The sequence below is a fragment of the Lepisosteus platostomus genome, chromosome 1, assembly GCF_059453375.1.
Source record: "Lepisosteus platostomus isolate fLepPlt1 chromosome 1, fLepPlt1.hap1, whole genome shotgun sequence".
Taxonomy (NCBI): Eukaryota; Metazoa; Chordata; class Actinopteri; order Semionotiformes; family Lepisosteidae; genus Lepisosteus; species Lepisosteus platostomus.
The window spans coordinates 20,537,390-20,555,618 of NC_142611.1; the positions used below are offsets into that span (position 1 = coordinate 20,537,390).

At 37.4% G+C, this 18,229-nt stretch overlaps 1 non-coding gene across 1 annotated transcript; it reads right to left on the reverse strand.

The window, feature by feature from the left end:
* Positions 1-13,339: 13,339 nt before the first annotated feature.
* trnak-cuu (transfer RNA lysine (anticodon CUU)) lies at positions 13,340-13,417 on the reverse strand. Its single transcript has one exon. It is a non-coding gene; the product is annotated as a tRNA-Lys (tRNA).
* Positions 13,418-18,229: the final 4,812 nt, after the last annotated feature.

Below are 18,229 nucleotides of genomic sequence, written 5' to 3' on the forward strand. Positions count from 1 at the left end.
AGAAGAGCTAGAGCTCTTCATTTTGGCAATTAAGCCTTTTTCAGGCGTGTAGAAGAAGTCTTATTCTTTTTCACTTTCCATATGCTTTCAAATACCTAAAAGGTTTATAATTCATTGTTGTAAAATTGTTGTAAAACTGAGATAACACTCCTCACCAGAATTTAGTTTTTTCAATATTTGGAATACAGTACAAATCAGCAAATTAGTTATACTTATGCCCTTGATTATATAAGTAGTTCTGTGGCATGGGGCACAAGAGTTACAGTATGGGTGATATGGTGGTATAATTGTTAGTTCTAATGCCTCAAAGTTCTTGGGTTCTGGGTTCAATTCCATCTTTGGTGTTCTTTCCACTTTTTGTCCAGTGCTCACAGTCACTCATGTTAGCTTTGATTGAATGACCTGAGTACAATGGACCTTCTTTCATTTGTAGTCTCTTAGATGATTTATAACATCATGCAACCCAATGAAATGAGAAGTCAATTATTATTTTTTTCATTTTGCAGTATATTTGGAAAATAATACAATTCTGCAGTCAGATAAACAGTGTGATTTGAGTGCTATCGTTAATAAAAAACTAGAAACGTTATGGATTCTATTGGCAGAAGTTATTTCTTCTTCACTGAACAGAGATGCACCTTGGAAATGTTTTGAAAACCAAGTTGTTACATTGCTTAAAGGACCAAGATAGATTCTTCTAAGTGAAGTCTCCTTGTCATATGGAGGTTAGCCCTAATCCAAGCATGTAAAGCCAAATTTGCAAGGACTAAAATATTCAATAAACATTTTTCAGTTCTCTTAATTCTTGGTTGTTGTTATTCCTTTTGAACCATATTTGGCATTTTATTAACATATTCACCTCAAAATCTGGCACATTTAATTTGCTCTGAGATTTCACATACTGTATTCACGGACCCATTACATACTGTATGAGTTTCACTGCACAAACATTTTAACCTTTTTCATAGAGTAGCCACTTGATCATTATGATGGAGCATTGATTTCATTTGCTTTTGTTAGTCCCCTGTTCTGCCAGGAGTGCCATAGTGAAAGATATGTTTTAAAACGAATGATGAATCTGTTAAAGTTCAAAGCAAGTGCTACAGTATGTTCAGCAGATATTTAAGACCATTAGAAGGATGCAATTTTCATCCCTTTTTAAATGTATTTAAGAATGAAAAGTTAAGGGTTTCTGTAAGACAAATTTTAAAGCTGTTTAGTTCATTTTAAAATGTGCACCACATAGTCTTACTCCACAGCTACAGTACATATACATATATAAGTTAAATACATTCATTCTTTATTCTTTCTTATAGTCATTTTCTCTGTTTTTTTCCAGTTCAGGGCTGCAGGGGAGTCAGAGCTTATCCCAGCCACCAAAGGGCTCAAGGCAGGGTACACCATGGACAGTATGACAGCCTCTCTATCACAGGGCAGAAGACAGACTCACAGACACATACAGTAGACACTCGCCCAGATGCTTATTATCCTACACTGTACTATTATGTTTTTGGAATGTGGGAGGAAACCAGAACACCCACAGGAAACTCACACAAGCACAACACAATCATACAAACTCCACACAGGTCCAGAATTGAACCCAGGGCCCAAGGGCTGTGTCACAGCCAATCTAACCTCTGCACCACCATACAACCATGCCAGTTATTATTTCTTCAGTCCACAAGAATATTATCTCTGCTGAGTCTTGCACTTCAAGACATTTGCGATGGCTTTTAGAAAGCTTGAAGTTGAAGGTGCTGCCTTCTTAATGTTTTATGAAAGTGTAAAAAAACTGTGTATCTGAAGGAATATAACCTTTATATATATTTAATATACTGTATTATCAATTGTTGCAACCAGTTTGTAGGAAATTATACTGATTTGGTGTTCATAATAATTTATACAGAAAGTAACATTGTGACACCCAGAACCGGACTTCTTCTGTAGTCCACGCTGGTGATGTTTTTGAGAAAAAAGTAAAACTGACTCCTTGACTGCATGGTGTACCAGAAATGTTACAGTCTAGTTGGAGTTGAAGGGTTTTTGTTGATTCCATTGCTAATTTGCATATTAATGTCAACTTAATCAAACTAAAGTCACATTTTACATCCTTATTGTCATGAAGGGGCGATTTATAGTTTGGGAGAGTTTAACATCACTTTTATTAATGCAAATTGCTTTTAATCCCTTAAATATTAGATTAGGCAGACTTATTTCTTAAGAACAAGGTTGTACACACTTTGCTATTTATCTGAAACACTTTTAACGAATGGATAACATGATTGCTGTCTGGAAGGAAACTTGGAATAGGCGTAGCAAAATTCTGTCCCCTGGACTTGCCAATATAAATGAAGAGACTGTATTGTGGCCGTATGTTTATCTCAGGCTTTTATATTTCCCTGGAACCAAACCGACCTGCCAATTCATTTGCCTGTTTTGCTGTAGTCTTTGTCTGGCTGATTCTAAGATGAAAATCCTGTCTATTGTCATTTTCCAGCAATGAGTTTGCAAGTTCTTCTTAACCTCTTTATTTGCATGAATTACAAGGTAGTGTCTAAAGCAAAATGGCTCCATGCCACTAAGAGTACATATGTTCGTGCCAAATGTAATGTACCTCTTCGTTTTAAGGCTCTTATGTAGATTTTATTTTCCTTAACAGCTCTCGTTTGACTTGAGTCCACCTCACCTCCTCCTTCCCGCAGTCAAAAAACTTTATTGGTTATAGCATCTTGCTCAGCATATTTCAAAAATAAGGAAAGAGTTCCAATGAACTAAATAGATTTATGTTTAAAACCAAATGTTAAACATTATCATCATTATCATTAAAAAAGACATCTGAGAGACATGGTGGGTTGGGTTTCTGCCTTACAGTTCCTAGTTCACCGAAGTTGCAGTAGTGGTTACCTTCTGTGCGGAGTTTGCAAGTTCCCTCTGTTTCTGTATGGATTTCATCTGGGTGCTCTGGTGTCTTTCTAAAGACGTACAGTCCGGGTAAGTTGGTGTCTCTATATTACTCCCCATACATGTGTGAGAGATACACGTGTTTTCCCTCTGCAATGGACGGGCATCCTGGCAAAGGTGTCATTCCAATTTGTGCCCTTGCTCTCTATACCAGTATCTACCTCTATGGATAAAGTGGTTACTGAAAATGAATGGGTAGAGCAAAAAACACTCTTGAGGTTCAGAAACTCACATAAGGTGTGTAATTGTATAAATCAGCCCTAAAACATTCATGTTGAAAGAAAACAGTTTAGATTGATAAGGACTAGTTAACTTCCACTGTGAGGCACTAGTGTTTACAAAAAGTCTTTGACGTGGGAAGAGTACTGGAAAACAGCAATATCCAAGGACTTTTCTTTTCCTTTTTATGATCCGAAATAAAGGGGAAACAGAAAATCCCCCTTTCTGTTATGTTTTGGTTTCACGGTCTTGTAAAAACCACGAGCTGGAATCAGAGTCTCATGAAGCATGAGATTATGTAAATTGACTGGAATCTCTTTATGGCGGAGCTTAATTCGACACAAACTTTAACCTAATAAAGATGTCATCATTTTAGGAAAACCGCAGTCAGGGAGCATAACTTGCTCGTGGCTTTGCGAATCATGAATCACTTTAATGCTTGGTAGATAAATGTCACAGAATTCCATCTAATGTAGAAAGCTGGGGGTTACGATAAATGTTATGTGACGTTAAGGATGTTTACGAGAAGTTGGCACTTCTCTGTGCAGTTGTCTCTGGTTGTTTTGCTGTTGCCTTTGCAGTCGAGGGCCTGTTTTACCGTCAGTTTCACAGAAACGAGGGGGCTTATACACAAGAGCCTTTCTAATGCACACTAACCCTCCCTGAGCGCATCTCTCTCTCTCTGTCTTTCTCTGTGTCTGCAAAAAAAGCTGCCTCTCCGCCTATTTTATGCACTCCAGATGAAATGCATTAGCAGAAGCATGGCAGGGGACACTAGCACAGCACTGTTCTACACTATCAGCATTTTTTGCAAATTTGCAATTAGTCTTAAGGGCCAGCGTAAATTAGGTCTCTTGACAAATGAGGCACCTAGACAGGACAAGGAGTTTCAATAAATCTGTGCGCTCTACTTTACCTTGCCCTTCTGAATCACTGGGGCTGGATGTCTCGCAGCCTCATGATGGCAGGGTGGCTCAATGGCCCCAAAAGAAACCCCAAGCTTTATATAGTGTCAGTATTGTTAACAGTAAACATGCCACATCTCCGTTGGTTCTACTCTGCTGTGCTCTCCCACAAGAGGTAATATTGCTTTGGAAAAGGGAAAGGAAGCAAATAGAATTAACTGCAGTCACGGAAATTCTATCATTACTATTCTCCCCGATGTAAGTGTATTAGGCTGGTTTTACTGTGTTGATTCGATCTGTTGCTCACAATTTGCCTAGGGTTGAACTATCTTTTTTTCCTGTGGTACACGGCACCTCAGAGTTTTTAAAGGTGTAGTAACCTACTTCTTGGCTTTTACTAGAAGCGTGATTGCGAAGTGATGACAGGTAATGGCCTCTTCTATGTAGAGTGATGAACCACAAACACACAGCTAATTTTATTTATATTTCCTGGACATTTATGGAATGCTATCAACCAAATTAAATTATATGCCAGTGCCAGCAGAAGGTGCCAATCAAAATATTACAAAGAATTGTAAAATTTGATTCAGTTTTGAGTAGAGTTTTCTACACCACTACAGATGTCTAGGTCACTGCTGTTCTGCTGGATGAACTAGGTGTCTGGGTTGCTCAGACATTATAGAAATTTGACCAGGCTGGGTAACTATATAATAATAATTGCTTATACTTATATAGCGCTTTTCTGGACTCTCCACTCAAAGCGCTTTACAGGTAATGGGGACTCCCCTCCTCCACCACCATATACTAGTTATCAGGCCTTGTCTTCCTTTGTGAAGCAGTGATGGCAAGACTAGAATTTAGATCATATGGTAATAGAGTTTATACTATGATTTTACCTCTGCTTTTATATTTGTACCCAAAAACATTTTAAAAAATCACTAGATGATTTCAGTTGGACTAATATGCTCATCCAAACACTGTTACCTCATTGATCCAGGGACCTTGGCAAAATTCTCACCTACCTCAAGCTTACTATTTGGTTTCAAGCTGTTTGTTTCTTGTATTTGACTTAGAGACGTTTCTTCTTCCACCAGTGTTGAATAATTGTCTGCTGTTTTCCTTGCTTTTGCCAATGTTTAAAAATGCAGTGTTCAAGAGTTTAGAGTGGCAAGCACTTCTGAGGGCTCGTTTGGTGTACTATTGCCCGGGTCCTACTTTAATCAGGGAGCTGTCACAATTGACCTTTTTCTACTTTGTGCAACTAGTGCCTACACCATGTATCTGACTGCAGTGGCAGGGCTAGCAAGAGCCAAGAACACTATTAGTAATGCCTGTTAAGCCTAACCCCTGGCACACCTTTGGGGTTGGATGGTGAACCAAATACGCTTCTGTAATCCATCTATAGGCTTCAGGATTCCTACAAGTGTTTTTATTACAGTTTCTACGTTTGGATTACTGCACTCAAAATTATTTTCTTCTTAATGTGTTTTCCATTCATTGAAGAGCAGCAGATACGCTTCCTGCTGATCAAATTATACTTGTTTTAATATGAATAGTTTAAAAAATGCACTTGGTTCAAAGCACAGTAGGTATGGAGCAGTTGAAGATGTAGAAGCATTGTTTTTTTCAAATAACACTACATTCACTAAACTCGGTGAACTACATTAACCACTCAGTTACTATAAGCTTGGTGGGAAAATATAAGACTGATTTCTTGTGTACAAGGCAAGAACAAGATCTTGACACTTTAATTTTACAAAAAGTAAAGTTTAAAATCTACTACTTCTTAAGATCTATTTAAGCACCAGCATTTCACCAGTATTTCTTAGATTGCCCATTGGTGCTTTAAAGAAACAAAAATAAAAAAAGGAATGTCATCATAGAAATAGAAAACATGTGGATGCCACTTATTAGTGTGGAGGAAAAGGAACCATTTAAGTATATAAATTTAAATATTGTCGGATCGGATTTCATGCATCAGTCAATCAATGGTGTAATGGGTTCAAATAAACAGCTGGAAAGAAGAGAACAATGGCTGGGAAGCTATATTATTCTGAATCTCAAAAAAGCTTCTTTACTCTTTTGGTTCGTGGCTTGTGGTTTTTGGACAGCTATAGTGGTTGTGTTCTGCAGACAATACAGATTGACATAAAGTCAAACTGATAATTAAATTACATGCATTGCCGAAGCCCCAAGATACACTAAATCATTAGCACATGTGGAAAGACAGAGACATGCTATAATATATTGTTTTAACTGCTATGTTTTCTCAATGTTATTTTCTGTATCCCAAAACATAACAGCAAATATGATATAAATGACTAATGCATAAATAAAGATGATTTTGACTTCTAACTCTGGTTAGACTGTTTATTCTTTTTATGTGAGAGATGGCATCAAGGCAAAGAAACAAAGAAAAGAGAAAGCTCTGTATGACTTTAAAGTTCGGAATTAAGCACTTAATTAAAAATCAGATCTAACAACCACTTTAATTTGCATAACAGAAACTTGCTCAAGGGAGTTAGCAGTTTTAAAATGATGCAGTCTGTCTGGGTGACAGAACTACACATGCAAAAGCAGCTGTCTAGAATGAAATAATTTCTTTCATGTTGTTCAGCATCTAGCTGTTATGTTATCTGTTTATTCCTTTTCACATGACTGTCGCTCAGATGAATCTGATTTACTTTCTATTCCCACTGGCTCCAACACCTATGGGTGATAGGGTCTTTTGATGTTATGCTCCAGAACTCTATGACATCATCTCAGAATTAATCAGGGACAGCCACAGATCAGCAACAGTCTTTAAATCCAGCTGAAAACCTGCTCTTTCAGAAAGGCTTCCTTATGAGTTCTGTATCATTAGTGTTTGCTTTTCTTTCATAGGCAATTATAATTGTATATTTATTGCCATACTGTACATACTCTTTATGCATCATACGCTGTAGATGAGACATCAGTCTATCGTAGGTCACACAGACATGCACACACTCACACCAGGGCCAATTTTCCCAGAAGCCAAGTATTGTGTATGTAACAAAACACCTGGAGGAAACCCACATGAACACGTGGAGAACATACTGACTCCATGCAGATAGCACCCCAGGTGTAGAATTGTATTCTTCTCTAGTTTCAGGTCCTTCAAAATATTTAGTCCAAAATGTGGATTGAATTATTCAGCAAAGATGTTGTAAGAAGAAAAAAAGACTGAATCTCCTTTTCTTTTTTCCCCCCCAACAACACCTCCCTTCTATCGTGGTGTTTTGTGAAAATCATTAAACCTCGACTTTTTTTACTACCTATTCAGGCCAGTCACTGCCCTAATTGAATTGGAGTTCTTCTGTTGCAGACATTATTACATAATGCTTTCTAATTGACCCTCATCGTATAATAAGACAATGCACCAGAATCTTGACAAAAGTTATTAATTTTCAGTTTGGTGGAGTCTCTGTCCCAATTACATCCCATGATATTGCCTGGCAGAGAGAGTAATCTCATTACAAGCCATACTTATTAGTCCAGTGTGGAAGAGCTGCAGAGATTCTAAATGAGCATATACAACTGTTCAGACTCGTTAGACATTTACATAGATGTGGAAAATTCTCTTCCAATGGTTAGGATCCCTGTTAAGCCTTATACAAGAATGTGCTCTTACTATTCTACAAATAGACTTTTGCAGTTTTGCTCTATCATGTTACAAGTAAGGTGACATTTTGGAAATATATACAGTACAGTATATAGAGAGATAAAGTAATGTCATCAGTGACATTCAAAACCTCTTCTGTTTTATTTTGCATACATTTCTTCAGCTTTTATTAAAATTAGTGTAACCATATTGTTTGCAACTAGAATATTGAGAAAAAAAATTAAGGAAGAAATAAAGAAAAAATGTGCCAGAGAAGAAAGCAATACTGAACCTGAATACCTTCTAACATCACATCTTGTGAAATTACAAAATGATACATGTACTGTATACATTTTTGATTGAACATTTTTGAGAGATGGAGGGATTTGAGAATTTTTTGTTTCACTTCCGTACTATTGGATATTGTGACCCTTGCACATTTTCTCCCATCTGAGCCACTAAACTCCTTCAGTCACCTTTGGCCTCATGGTGGCGTCCCTAACCAGTTTCCTCCTTGCCTGGCTGGGTGTCTGGGTTCCATTCACTTGTTAATGACGGACTTCACATTGCTCAGAGGGATATTAAGGATTTCCTTTTTTTAGATGGCACTCACTGAAAAAATAATATACAGGACAATATCAATTTCTTTATTAACTATGATAAATTTGCTCAGTCTATTATAGGGTTTCTATGTAATTGCAGGTTAATTTTTTCACATTGTGACTATGATGAAACTAAATTGCTCTTAGTGAACAGGAAAAAAATGTTATAGTAGTTTATTAAGAGTAGCTGTGAAGAAACTATACTGTAGCTTTATCTTTTAGACATTTACCACCATTTATAATGACTATGATTTACAAACAATAAGTGCATTATTGTTCAGTTTTGCTGTAATTGCCATGTTACAACAATTTTAATGTACTGTATATTTTCAGATATTCTTACTATAATATTGTTTATTCCTTTGCTGTGTTTGATATACATCTAAATTATGGGTAAAAGACAGCCTCTCAAAGATGTTCAATCAGTGCTCCCAGGTTCTTTACCCAGCTAATTGCAGCCATGTCTGATGATAAAAGCTACATTTATTTTGTTTGTTACAGTTTTATACCTGTATTTTACTATGGCTTTTTTTCAGAAGCTAGTTTTAAAATAGTAGTTTTTCTTGTCGGCATGTGCTTTGAAAAGTTTTCAGATTGTGTCCTCTCTAGAAAAAGTCTTCTCATCCCACAAATAATCACTAGATTTACTTTTAAGTAAAAAAAAAACATTGTGGCAAAAACTGCAATGAAAGTGTTGAAATCAAATGATGAGATTATTGGCACTTGTCATCTTTTCTATGGCAAGAAAATAAAGTTGAGAGAGTTTGCTAGGGTTAACCTACTGTAGCCAGGTGAGACTGCAGAGCTCCAAAAGATTCATTATGTCAGCAGTACTGTACAGATTAAACCAAATAAAGCATGGGCATCTGTCGGCCCTGCACATGAGTCTAAACAACAGTTAACACAGGGTGGAAAAGCCCAGGCTCTGGAAAGCCTTTTCTGTGGCCAATAGAGATGGACTCCCTCCAGTCCTGACACAGAGCACACTGAATCTCATTAGTGAATCTAGAGGAGACATAACACAAGGGATAAGCTGGAGGGCACAGTTAAACAAAATGGCTCATATCCGTCAAGCTTAGTGTAATGTACTAACCCCAAAAACTGAATCCTTTTCATATCGTCCTCAGCCATTAAAAACATAGGGATAAAACACCATAGTGAGACAAAGCAGAAACGCTATCATTCAAGCCCTTATAGTTTAAAATGTCTTTACATTTAATAATAGGCACACATGTTCACACACTTTTCTTTCACATTTTAGTTTCTTGCCTTTTCAAAACATGACACTAAAATTGGTTATATTCTAAAAGCATTTCAACTTGCACTTTGTGACTGATCAAAGTGTTATATACGTTTCATTTAGAATAATAGTTTGTATTGTACACATGGCTATTTAAATTAATTGATTTGCATTGTATGGAGGTGTCACATCAAATTTTTGTTCAGTACTCTTCCACGCATAACACACTATATTGTTCACCCTAAAGTATGATGTAAAAGAACTCTGCAGAAGAGCACAATCCCTTTTCTAACTCCCTTTTAGAAGGGGTTTTCTAGTTTTTGTAGATTGATTCCTAATGGCTACAAAAGATTAAGAAAATAGCAATGTCTCCCAAATGAAAGGATTGGTTTCAAATTGACTTCTCTCCACAATATCCAGAAAACCACTGCTATTTAATATTATATAAATGTATGTACATAGTTGGAATGTGCTATATTATCCTCTGTGGTTGCGTATAAATATGCAAGACTCCAAGATTAAACACAGAAATACCAGGGAAGGTTTCAAATACTGTACATCCCAATAACATAATGTTGACTAAATATCTGAACTAAATTAGTGGGCCCCTACGACAGTGATCTTGATAAGTCTGTATAGTTCAGTCATCAACACTGAAATGCTTTTTAATATTTCATGCTGCGTCGGATTCATTCAATTAGAAGCTCATACGGTCTGCACGAAGGAGGCATGTGCTCTTAACATTTACAAGTCACTGACAGGGGTTCAGCAGCACTCTAGATATGCATGTCGAGTGTAGGAGAAAGCAATATCTTACTTACAGTATCTCAAAGTCTCTAGGAGACTGGCTTTGGACCTGGGCATTTTTAAACTACAACCCAATGATAATCCCTCCTGGGGCCCAGTATCAAAATTCTGGTAAGGCACTGATGGGGGTAGACTCTCTTTCACTCGGTCAGCATTCTCCCTGAGAATACAGTACTGAGGAGTTGTAATGGGGCCCAGAAGGGAGTCTGCTATTATGGCTCTGTGCACTTTTGGAGCCACATAGAACTGTAGCAGTCATTTCTATTTTTCCACCATCCTTTAACACCTTTAACCTTAACCATCCTATTATAAACCCTGTCATCTACTCTTGTCTTTTATTTCAACTTCTGAAATAGCCAGAGACTAAAGTGCGCTGTATTGTCTGCGTATGGATAATGAAAGTAGGTTTGGAGAGTTCAGTATTAACCAGAATATGCATTATAAATTCTCTGCTCATAAAAATACTGTTCACATATATTTTGCTTATTTTTATTTATACTTTAAAAGACTGAAATTCAGGGAAGAAAATATCCCATTCCTTAAGGTTTCTTAATCGCAATTCACTACAGATCCTGAATAGTACCATAAATTAACATCAGACAGGGAATGTCACTGAACTGACAGATTTTTACAGACGTAAACCTGTAAAAAACCTTTTTGGATCAGTGTTTTCTAAATATTCCTGTTTCCTCTTTTTGTTAAAATGTTCTGCAAGGCATTTTGGCATAAAGAAGGAAGCGAGGATGTAAGGAACAAAATGGTTTCCAAATTGCTAAAGCAAGCTGTAATTGGGCTGGTGAGTTCTAATGTTGAGCCTAATGTTGCTCTGATTGTACGTGGTAAGGCAGGCAATCCCTTTGTATACTTCACCACATCACTTTCAATAACTGCTTCTTCAATTAAAGGTCATGGTGGCCAGGAGCCTATCGCAGGAAGCAAATGGCACAAGGAGGAATACCAATCCATAACGAGGTACACACAGTCACAAACAAACTGAGACCAAGAGAAAACCAGAGCACCTGGAGGAAATCCACAGGCAGAACATACAAACTCCACACAGATAGCACCAGAGTAGTTGAACTCAGGGTCCCACTTCTGCAAGGCAGACATGCTAACCACTGGGCCACCGTGCTGCCCTCTGTATATTTCCTGTTTTGTTTTTGCAAATGATAATGTTATTAATGGGAGTGACATGAACTCAGTGTATATTTAATGATGTACTTTGGGGACCGGGGGCAAAGCGCATGGCTCCAATAAACACAGCTTTTCTTATTGTAGCCAGGGGTGCAGTGCTGTGGAGTGGGCAGGGAGCACTGACCCCTCACTTCTTGGCAGAGAGAGTATTGCTTCTGTACTTGGTACGTGCAAGACTTAACTTCTTTGCTTTTGTTATACTGTATGGGAATATTAGATATTTGTGTCTATAACCGTTATAACAAAAACACAGAATGTAGTAGTAATTAAAAATGCCTTGAGCGTTTAAAAAAATATGAAAATGGCACTGGCAAAGTCAACAACTGCAAGTGGACTTCTTCAGCATCAACAGATTGATGACTCAAGTAGAAACTATGTGGAAGTTCATTCAAAACTGAGAACAAGAGGTGTGTCCCTATGCAAAAGTTGTTTGAGTCTGGAGCAATCTCAGCAAGTACGTTTTGGAAGTCATTGCCCTGGTTTGTTTAAAAAAATAGCTGAATTTGATCCTCAGATCAATTGACTACCAAACAGGCTAGGTGGTCCCTTGCATTTATAACCTGTCATACTGTACGTTCTTTTGTCATTTTGAAGTCTGTATATTCTGTAGCGTGCCTCCAATCTGGAAACCAGGAAAGTGATGCTACAGTATTTAGATTTGTAGTCACTCCATTAATCAACACAGTTTTGCAGTACTTATTCATTTATTTTTGTAAAGTTAGAGACAGAATTTAAATCTGTAAGTAAATTAAACAGTACATTCAACTACCTTTATGAATTAAATTTGGAACATCTACCATATGGGCAAAAAGGCAGATTTGTTTTGTCACGAAAGAGCTCATCAAGAATATCAAGACTACTCTCGACATCAGTGATAGAGATGCACAGGTGAATCAATATAATTTTGCCTTGTGTCTTTCTTAATTCTTCAAAATAAAATTAAAATACTGATATTGATTTAATCACGCATGTATTAGTGTGCGAATCTGGAAATAAATACTTATTTATATAAGTATAACTAGCTCTATTCATTTTAAGGCTTTATTGTTTTACAATTAGACTTCTATACGGTACCTGATTGTCTATATTTGTAATGAATTTATACTCTTATACCTTTTAAATGTGGTAACAAATAACCTGTGAGACTATGGTTCTGCTGTGTGTGACCTGGGTTACAGATAATTAATAGACATCACCCACTAAATATACAGTAGTACCACAGAATGCATCTGAAGTACAGATTACTTTGTTGCTGAAAGAGTATTGTCCTGTAATAAGGTGCAATATTTATTACTTCTAGATGTGATGATTTGTCCATTTAAAAAATTGCCCAAAATAAAATTTTTGGAAATTGTAGGGAAATCTGACATCTTAACTCAAATGCTATTTGGAAGACATAAACTATTCTAAAAAGCAAAACATATTTTTAGCAAAATTAATGACATAATTATTATTATTATTATTATTATTATTATTATTATTATTATTATTTTAAATTTTAATCTAGTCAAAGTGTTATAAAAGTCATTATTAAGATAAGATCACTTTATTAGTCATAAACAATTTATTGCATTAGGAATTAGTCTTTTCTCATACTCCAGGTGTCAGAGCGCAGGGTCAACCATTGTACAGCACCCCTGGAGCATTTGGGGTTAAGGGCCTTGCTCAAGGGCCCAACAGAGTACGATTCCTCTGCCAGCCTTGGGATTTAAACCAGCAACTATCCAGCCATACTGTAGGTGCAGTTCTTTAGCTACAGAGCCACTGCTTTGCCCTAAACACATAGTATCGCCCAACGTGGGGCTCAAACCCACAATCCTGAGATTAAGAGTCTCATGCTCTACCGACTGAGCTACTGTAGCTGAGCTGTTGAAGTACATTAAGTCCCTTGTTAACTGTGCTGTAAAGGTTTTATACAGTTGACACATTTATTGTTCATATTTTCAATATCTCAATGTTTGCCAACATAAAGTCAAATTAGTATACTAAATATTAGCATGCAGCATGGTGGTGCAATGGTTAGTATTGGTGTCACACATTGCTGGGACCCTGAGTTCAAGCCCTGGGAAAATTTACCGTGGTGTGAATGCCATGTTTGTGCTATGTGAAGGACTGTCATCCCACCCAATGTGGGTACTGCCCTGTGCTCAATGATTGTTAGAATATACTCCAGTACCCCAGCCACCCTTAATTTAGATCAAGTGGTTAGAAAATGGATGGATGGATAGATATCTGTCACGATCGTCATCCCTCCTCTAGAGGGTGCTCCAACCCTTTTGTACAGTATTTTAGTTTTGTTATTATGTACACCTGTCCCTTTTATTATTTAAACCCCGTGCCTCCAAAGCTCAGCGCTCAGCGTTGGAAGATGGACGTCTGAAGGCCCGCCTAACCACCGGGCTCACGGGAAGGCAAGACCTTTTCCCCAGACGTCCTGACCATCTGAGTCCGGGGCTCGGAGAGCCTGGCTCCATTATGATTTTAACTTCTGTCTTCCTGGTTCCAAGTTCCTTGTTCCTCGTCTTGTCTCAGATGGACCTCCCGGCATTGGGTTTTGGATTGCGCCCTGATTTCCCTTTTGGACTGTTTCGGACTCGTTCGCCTTGACCACACCCCCTGAGCACCGGACCACTGCTGTCACCGCCCCCCTGTCTGTCATCCCGCCCTGTTCCAGCTGTGTTTTCCCTGTTGTCCTTCTCCAGTCACTTCCGGATTATACTGTCTGCATAGAGTCCTAAACAACACACTATATGGGACTCAGGACCGGCTCCTGTGGCAGATATCTATCAGCACAGGCTATAGCAAACACAGACACAAACACTCATTTTATTCGTCTTTCAGTGTAATTTTATGATGCAAAGTGTTCATGAAAATATTTAAAATCTTCATCTGACTTGTAAGATTGTATAACTGCTCCTCAATTGCAAACTATACCTGTGATTGTGCCCATAAGATTGTGAGTTTTATTTTGGAGACTTTAACCCCCCCACTCCTCTTACTCCATTCCCACACCTTACCTTCTTCAAATTATGTTGAATTGACCCTTAGGGTTTAAAATCCACTTCAAAAGCATTTAAACATTTTACAATGCCCAGTGCCATAGAAAACTAATTCACAGTCAAGATAAACTGTAACTGCTAATATTCAGTTAGAGATTCAATTCGGAGATACACAAACGTCCTTGCAGAACAAATAAACTATGTACAGTAAAAAAAATACTCAGCTTTTATGGCTGTAGGATCATCAGGACTACACATACAGTACACTGTCAGACACATTTTGATTATTTCATAGATTTTCTTGCAAAGTGAAAATCAGCATTTTGAAAAATATTTACCTCTCAGTTGATGTGCTGCAGAAAGTGCCCACTATTCCATTTATTACACGGTTGCTTAGTGATACAGTACTGTATATAACAGCATGTTAGTGTTCCAGACTTTCCTTACCTTAGTAATATTAAATGGTTTGTTGCTGCCTTTAAAGTGTGGTCAAAAGATTAACTGTAGTTTGTGCAAAATAAGTTATACCCTTTAATATACAATATATCAGGAGAGTATAGTTTCATCCATTCTCCCAATTGAGTCTGTTTGTCTTTTTTTTCTGTTTTACTAAGCTGTTCTTTAAACACATAGACAGCCATTAAAAATAAATATCAGGAACACATGCCAAGCTACAGGAAACAACTTTTTGTAAAGCAAATAGGCAAAATTACAAAGTACAGAGAATTATCTTTACCCTAATTGTTTTTGTTACTTGGCATTTGTGTCTGATATCTCCACTTTTAATATTTGGGGTTTTATGAATATAGCTCTAGTGTTGCCTAACTTCATCAGCTCAAAGCAGCAATTGATTAAGAAATTTGATTTATTTGCCATTTTTTATTTGAATTTCCCTTTCTTAGTTTGAAATAGTGTTGTGTTCTGCATCCACCCAGTTTTGAATTGTCACTGTTGTAAGTCTGGTGACCAATCCCTTACTTCTCCCTGGTAGAAGATGACACAAAGGCATACTCTTAAATAATGTCTGCCTGCAGAGCAACTTGTCATTTCAGACATTTTCACACGAGTTCTCAGTGCCTGACAGGAGAGTTAGCACTGACTGGAGGTGTGGTGCATTTTATTGTCTCAGGTTTGCAGGAAATAGCTGGATTTGTGTATCTGTGGGTTGTGAGTCAGCTAATCCCAGCCTTACCCTACCTGGTAGCGCTCACCAAACTGAATTGTTTGTTAGCTTTATTAAGGATTTCCCATAAACTGTAACCTAGAGTGACGTTTAATTATATGGGATACCACATTGTTGCTCTCAAAGCCTCTTTTGTCTACATAAAGTGATCAAAAGTGCTATATGGTCAGCTCTTCAGACCATTCTGAGCTCTTTTCCATGTGGGTGTCATACTTTACAACTGAAATGTATTTCTTTATTCACGTCCCTCGACGTCCGTTCATCTACATAATGTGTAGCCCCATCAAATGGTTTTTATCTACAATGGGAATTCCCTAGAGAGTTCAGTAGTTTTTTCAGCCTTTAAACAAGATAAATTTAAAATTCTTGCCTCCATGACCATGCTTGGGTCTTGTCCAGTGTTTTCTTACATGTAAATTGCTCACTTTGAATCAGCGTGTACTCTTCACTCCTGGTCCTGGAGAGCCAAAGACTTGTGCTTTTCCTTCCACCTGAGCTCTAATGACTGAAAAATTGATTCAATTATCCTCAATTATTGGTCTTAATTGCATCTGTTTTCCACATGTTTGGTTATTGAGGAGTTTGACTTCCATACAAAACTTGATGGACTGTGTCTTTGCAAGAGCAGGAGTGAGGATGACTGCTTTAAATCTCTTTAATCTGCACTTTTTGCCTGATGGGTTTAGTTTATTTTGTGTTTTGTATATTGGAAATCTGCTGGAGAAAAAGCTGTATGAGTACTCTGACCCTATTATCTGCTTTTATATTTTATACTGTCTACAAATATATCTTCATACTGTACATTAATAGGTGCTATTTAAATAGATGGAAGACCCATGAAAAATTAAAGTTAAATATGAAATTTAATAAAAACATACAGTACCTAAAATATATATTTTGTTTTTTTGCTATCCGAATCATATTACAGCAGATAGAATTTCAGGGAGTGCCCAAGAAGTGTAGCACAGTCTATATGCAGTATAAACAGCACAAAAATGAAATGCAAGACTTTCTGCGAGACCGATACAGATCTGGAATATTATTCCTGAAGGCAAACTTCTTTAAAGCTTGTTATTTAGTGATTCTACATAATGGTCAATATAGTCCTGTTTTTTAAAGGAAGAAAGCTTTTCAGCTTCACATGACATAAAACTGAAAATCAAGAAAAGACAAAAAAGATGCCTCAGACTGCAATTTTTATATCATGTTGGCCTGGGGAATGGAAAACATGATGTTTGGCTGCCCTTGGGGACCATTTTAATGAAAGCCCACAAAGACGGGCTTCACCTCCATGTTTAAGGTTACAATTCATGGCCAGAAACAAAGTGGGGAGATGTGAGTTTCAATATAAACATTTAGTTGTGGAATAATGCACAAAGACTCTGACACACAAAGAGAGGCTTGCATACTCAGCAAGTCTGACAAACGTCAGCCTTGGGCTTTATCCTGCCACCAGCAAATAGAGACATAATCCTCTGGAGTGCTGAGAAGGTGACAAACAACTATCTGAGATTAAATTTTAATTGTGGCACTGTTATCCCTTAGATGTACCGAGCAACTATAGCAGCAATTGCTGTTTGCAATTATTTTATGCTGAAACTACAAGAATTAGTGTTTAGTGATTTTTTTTTTTGCTGTTGTCAGAATTTCTTCTGAACACATTCCATGTTTTTAAAGATGTGCTAATTAGAAAGATACAAACAAAAATAACATTCACCAGAGAAATAATGACTGTATTAGCGGCTGGCACATCTTTAAAGGTTGTTGTTAAAATTAGGGTATTTCAAGAGTTTCCCTGTGGAACACTAAACTAAGCTGTACAGTACATCAGATATTCACAAGATTGAAAATTGCATTCTTAGGGATATGGCATGGAATGTGTGGAATGTTTGATCCAGAGTAATGGGCACATTCCTTAAAACTATTATCTTAACTACAGAAAATCATCAGGAGTTACAGTAATTATGCTTCCTAAGACAAAGCAAGAGCTACTGTTTAGACACCTGTCATAACAAAGTGTTGAAAGAGGTGTCTCAAAAGCAAATTGGAAATTATCCTGCTAGCTTTAGCTGTGTGTTAACATTGTCTTTTTAGGTTAATCGGGTGAAACAGAGGATATTCATTGATTCTCACTGTTTACTTATGTCCACATTTTGGTTTTGGATCGGGGATAATTCACATATGAAATATAAATGTATATGCTCACTTACAAAAACCTGGGAACTAGGAATGTGTTCTCACTTATTGTCAGCCTAGCTCCAGTTTCCTCTTGTCACACAAATGGGGTGCTCACCCTGCGGTCTGTGTGGGTCCTCCTGCTCCTGTATAGTGACAGGGGCACTATACTGTAAAAGGGTGCCATTCTTTGGATGAGATTTACAGTAAAACTTGACTCTGTGGAGTGTATCTTGAAAGGAGTAGGATAGTATGGAGTAGGAGTAATATGCTCACCACAGTGGTGAGCATACTGGTGCACTATGGCTGCTTTTGTACTGTA